The sequence below is a fragment of the Acinonyx jubatus genome, chromosome A1 (assembly GCF_027475565.1).
Source record: "Acinonyx jubatus isolate Ajub_Pintada_27869175 chromosome A1, VMU_Ajub_asm_v1.0, whole genome shotgun sequence".
In the NCBI taxonomy this organism is placed as follows: domain Eukaryota; kingdom Metazoa; phylum Chordata; class Mammalia; order Carnivora; family Felidae; genus Acinonyx; species Acinonyx jubatus.
In genome coordinates this window covers 85,364,707-85,371,172 of record NC_069380.1, presented here as the reverse complement: position 1 = coordinate 85,371,172, position 6,466 = coordinate 85,364,707, and positions in this window count along the sequence as shown.

The following is a 6,466-nucleotide window of genomic DNA, read 5'->3' as shown; positions in this document are numbered from 1 at the left end:
AATGTGGGGTGTTTGGGTTAAGGATATAGTGGTGATTAAGGAGTGCACTTGTTGTGATGAGCACTGGGTTTTTATGCAAGTATTAAATCATCAAATTGTACACCTGCAACTAATGTGTCACTGTATATTAAATAATGGAATTTAAATGAAATCTTCAAAAAAGTATCCGGCAGAACTAGCTATGATAATTAATAAAGGTGGTTACACTAAAAAACAGATTTTCAATGCAGATGAAACAACCTTATATTGGAAGATGTTATATAGTACTTTCATACCTTGAGAATAGAAGTCTGTGTTTGCCTTTGAGTCTTCAAAGGATAGGCTATCTCTCCTTTAGGCACTAATGTATCTGGTGACATTAACTTGAAGCCAATTGTCATTTACAAGAGTGAAAATCCTAGGATACTAAAAAACTATTCTAACTCTATGCCGCTGATTTATAAATAGAACAACAAAGCCTGCATGACAGCACATCTGTTGCCAACATGGTATTAAAAGTTTAAACCTATTCTTGAGAAATACTGCTCAGAAAACAAACAAAAAACATTGATTTTAAAATATTACTATTCATTGACAATGCATCTCGTCACCCAAGAGCTCCAATGAAGGTGTAAAATGAGATGGACATTGTTTTTATGCCTGATAACACAACATTTATTCTGTACCCCATGGATCAAGAAGTAATTTTGATTTTCAAATGTTCTTATTTTAGAAGTATGTACCATAAGGATATAGCTATCATGTATAGTGATTCATCTGATGGATGGTGTTGGGGGTGTAAATTGAAATCCTTCTGGAAATGATTCACCATTAGGTGCTGTTAAGAATCTTCATAACGCACGATAAGAGGTCAAACATCAACAAGAATTTAAATGAAAGTGATTTTAAACTTCATGGGTGACTTTGAGGGTTTCTTGCTTTCAGGGCAGCAAATAACTGCAGATTTGGTAGAAACAGCAAGAGAACTCTAATTGGAAGTGAAGCCTTTTCTTTCAGATTGCATAATTTGTTGGCATGTAATTGCTCATAAATTCTTTTATTACTGTTTGTATTTTCACAATGTTGGTTGCGATCTCTCTTTCATTCTTGATTTTATTTGTTTGGGTCCTTTCCTTTCTCTTTATGATCAATCTGGCTGTTATCAACTATCAACTTGTTAATTCTTTCAAAGAACCAGTTACTGGTTTCATTGATTTGTTCTAATGCTTTTGTTTTTCTTTTTGTTTCTTTTTTCTTTTTTTAAATTATTTTTATATTAGTGATTTCTGCTCAAATCTTTATTATTTCTCTTCTTCGTCTAGGTTTGGGTTTTATTTGCTATTCTTTTTCCAGCATTTTTCTAGGTGTAGGATTAAGCTGTGTATTTGAGACCCGCATTCTTTAATTAGAAAGGCTTGGGTTGCTATAGACTTCCCTTTTATAACCAACATTGCTGCATCCCAGAGGTTTTGGACTTTTGTGTTTACATTTTCATTGGCTTCCATGTAATTTTTAATTTTGTCTTTAATGTTTTGGCTCACCCATTCATTCCTTAGTAGGATGTTCTTTAATCTCCAAGTATTCATGCTCTTTCCATTTTTTTTCCTTCGGGTTGATTCTGAGTTTCATAGTGTTGTGGTCTGAAAATATGCATGGTATGATATCAATCTTTTTGTAATTGTTGAGGGCTGATTTGTTACCCACTATGTGATCTATTCTGGAGAATGTTCCATGTGCACTCTAGAAGAATGTGCATTCTGACGCTTTAGGATGAAATGTTCTGAATAAATCTGTTAAGTCCATGGTCCAATGTGTTATTCAGAGCCATTGTTTCCTTTTTGATTTTCTACTTACCTGATCTGTCCATTACTGTAAGTTGGGTATTGAAGTCCCTACTATTATGGTATCATTATTAATGAGTTTTTATTATGTTTGTGATTAATCAAATTTTATATTTGGGTGCTTTATATTGGGGGCATACATATTTACAACTGTTAGGGCTTCTTGGTTGATAGACACCTTAACTATGATATAATGTCCTTCTTCATCTCTTGGTACAGTCTTTATTTTAAAATCTAGTTTGTATGATATGAGTATGACTATTCCAACTTTATTTTAGTGATCATTAGCATGATAGATGGTTCTCCATTCCCTTTCAATTTGAAGGTGTCCTTAGGTCTAAAATGGGTCTCTTGTAAACAAAATATAGATGGGTCTTGGTTTATTCTTCATTCTGATGCCCTATGTCTTTTGATTGGAACATTTAGTCCATTTACATTGAGAGTGAGTACTGAAAGATATGAAGTTGTGCCATTGTGTTACTTGTTGAATTAGTGTTTCTGATCTCTGAACCGTTTTAGTCTTCATTACTTTTTTCATTTTGTTTTGCTTTGTCTTTTCTCCACTCAAAGGACACCCTTAAAATTTCTTGCAGGACTGGTTTAGTGGTTACTAACTTCCTTAATTTTTGTTTATCTCGGAAACTCTTTATCTCTTCTTCTATTTTGAATGAGAGGCTTGCTGTATAAAGAATTCTTGGCTATATATATTTCCAATTTAGCATGCATAATATATCCCACTACTCCTTTCTGACCTTCCAAGTTTCTGTGGATGAGTCTGCTATGAACCAGATCTGTCTTCCTCTATGGGTTAAGGACTTTTTTCTCTTGCTACTTTCATAATCCTTTCCTTGTCTGTATATTTTGTGACTTTAACTATGATATGCCTTGGTCATGGTGGATTCCTGTTGAATCTAATGAAAGTTCTCTGTGCTTCTTGGATTTTGATGTCTGTGTCCTTCCCCAGATTAGGAAAGTTATTTGCTATTATTTGCTCCAATAAACTCTCTTCCCCTTTTTCTCTCTTTTCCCCATCTTGGACTCCTACGAAGTATTATTCAAATGTTGTTCCCTTTTAATAAGTTACTGATTTCTCTAAGTCTTGTTTTGTAATCTCTTGCCTATGTTGCCTTCTTTTTTTCTGCTTCATTATTCTCCATAATTTTGTCTTTTATATCACTGATTTTCTGCCTTGTCTAAATGGACAAATATCTAGAAATATATAAACTATCAAAACTGAAACAGGAAGAAATAGAAAATTTACACATACCCATAACTCAGTAAATAGCTTGAATCAGTAATCAAAAGATCTCCCAACAAACAAGAGTCCAGGGCTGGATGGCATTCCATGGGAATTCCATAAAATGTTTAAAGAGGGCTTACACTTATTCTTTTGAAGCTGAATCCAAGAATTAGAAATGGAATGGAAAACTTCCAAACTCATTCTATGGAGCCAACAGTACTTTGATTCAAAAATCAAAGACCCCGTGTGATGCTAAGTGAAATAAGCCATACAGAGAAAGACAGATACCATATGTTTTCACTCTTATGTGGATCCTGAGAAACTTGACAGAAACCCATGGGGGAGGTTAAGGGGGGAAAAATAAAAGAGGTTAGAGTGGGAGAGAGCCAAAGCATGAAAGACTTAAAAACTGAGAACAAACTGAGGGTTGATGGGGGGTGGGAGGGAGGGAGGGTAGGTGATGGGTATTGGGGAGGGCACGTTTTGGGATGAGCACTGGGTGTTGTATGGAAACCATTTTGACAATAAATTTCATATATTGAAAAAAAAATCAAAGACCCCACAAAAAAGGAAAAATACAGACCAGTTTCCCTGATGAACATGGATGCAAAAATTCTCAACAGAACACTATAAAACAGGCTCCAATGATACATTGAAAGACTTATTCACCACAATAAAGTGGTATTTATTCCTGGGATACAAGTTTGGTTCAATATCTGCAAATCAATCAATGTGATACATCACATCAATAAAAGACAGAATAAGAACCACATGATCCTCTAAACAGATGCAGAAAAACATTTAACAAAATACAGCATCCTTTCTTGATAAAAACCCTCAAGAAAGTAGTGATAGAAGAAACATACCTGAAGATCATAAAGGACATATATGAAGCACCCACAACTAATATCATCCACGATGGGGAAAAACGAAGCTTTCCACCTAAGGTCAGGAACATGACAAGGATGGCCACTCTCACCACTGTTATTCAAGATAGTGTTGGAAGTCCTAGCCTTAGCAATCAAACAGCAAAAAGTAATAAAGAGATTCCAAATTGGCAAGGAGGAAGTTAAGCTTTCCCTCTTTGCAGAAGGCATGATAGTCTTTGTGAAAAACCCAAAAGACTCCACCAAAAACCTGCTAACTGATCCATGAGTTCAGCAAAATTGTAGGATATGAATTCAATGTATAGTATTCAACTGCATCTCTATACACCATTAATGAAGTAGCAGAAAGAGAAATCAAGGAATTAATTCCATTTATAATTACTCCAAAGACTGTAAAATACCTAGAAATAAATCTAACCAAAGAGTTAAAAATCTATACACTGAAAACTACAGAAAGCTTATTGAAGGACAATGAAGAAGACACAAAAAATGGAAAAACATTCCATGTTCATGGATTAGAAGAACAAATGTTGTTAAAATGTTGATACTACCCAAAGTAATCTACATATTCAATGCAATTCCTATAAAATAACATCAGCATTCTTCACAGAGCTGGAACAAACAATTCTAAAAGTTGTATGGAACCAGAAAAGTCCCCCACATAGCCAAAGTAATGTTGAAACAGAAAACAAAAGCTGGAGGCATCACAATTCCATACTTCAAGGTATGTTACAAAGCTCTAATCATTAGCATAGGATGGTAGTGGCACAAAAAGACAAATAAGTCAATGGAATAGAATAGAGAACCCAGAAATGGACCTAGAAGCATATGGCCAAGTAATCCTTGATAATGCAGGAAAGAATAGTCAATGGAAAGATACAGTCTCCTCAACAGATAGTGTTGGGAGAAGTGTACAGTGACATGCAGAAGAATAAACCTAGACCACTTTCTTACACCACACAAAATAAACTCAAAATGGGTGAAAGACCTAAACATAGTACAGGAAGCTATTAAAATCTTAGAAAGAAAATAGGCAACAAACTCTCTGATTTTAGCCATAGCAACTTCTTACTTGACATGTCTCATGAGGCAAGGGAAACAAAACCCAAAATGAACTATTGGGACTCATCGAGGTAAAAATATTCTGACAGCAAAGGAAACAGTCAACAAAATTAAAAGACAATAGATGGAATGAGAGAAGATATTTGCAAATGACATATCAAATAAAAGGTTAGTATCCAAACTGCATAAAGAATTTATCAAGCTAAACACCCAAAAAACAAATAATCCAATCAAGAAATGGGCAACAAACATGAACAGGCACTCTTCCAAAGAAGACATCCAGATGGATAACAGATACATGAAAACATCCTCAACATCACTCATCAGCAGGGGAATAAAAATCAAAACCACACTGAGACACCACTTCACACCTGTCAGAATGGCTAAAAATAACAACTCAGGCAACAGATTTTGATGAGGATGCAGAGAAAGAGGAACCCTTTTGCACTGCTGTTGGGGAATGCAAACTGGTGCAGCCACTCTGGAAAGTGTGGAGGTTCCTCAAAAATTTAAATATAAAACTACCCTGTGGCCCCAAAATGGCACTACTATATAATTAATCAAAGGATAAAAAATTGCTGATTCAAAGCAGCACATGCCCCCCAATGTTTATAGCAGTGCTATTGACAATAGCCAAAGTATGGGAAGAGCCAGAATGTCCATCGACTGATGAATGAATAAAGAAGATGTGGTATACACACACACACACACACACACACACACACACTAATATTAGTCTGCAATCAAAAAGAATGAAATCTTACCATTTGCAACAACATGGATGGAACTAGAGTGTATAAGTGAATAAGTCAGTGAGAGAACGAAAGATACAATTTCACTCATATGTGGAATTTAAGAAGTAGAACAGATGAACATAGCATAAGGTAAACAAAAATAAGGTAAAAACAGATGGGGAGAAAAACCATAAGAGACTCTTAAATACCGAAAACAAACTGAGAGTTGATGGAGGGGTGTTGGGTAGGGGGCTGGGCTAAATGAGTGATGGGAATTAAGGAGGTCACATGTGGGGATGAGCACTGGATGTTATACGTAAGTGATGAATCCCTAAATTCTAGTCCTGAAATCATTATTACACTGTTAACTAACTCAGATTTAAATTTAAAATATAATAAATAAATAAATAAATAAATAAATAAAGGAAGGAAGGAAGGAAGGAAGGAAGTCTGACAATGTTACTTAATTGTTGCAATCTCATAATAAACTTTAATGGATAAAGAGTGGCTTCTTACTGCTGAACAAAGAATTTTTTTTGACCTGGAATCTACTGGTGAGAAACTATGAAAATTGTTGAAATAACTACAAGTGGATTTAGAATATGACATAAACTTAGTTGATAATCAGGCAGGGTTTTAAAGGATTTACTCCAACTTTGAAAGAAGTTATACTGTGGGTAAAATGCTGACAAAAACATTAATTATTACAGAGAAATCATCCAT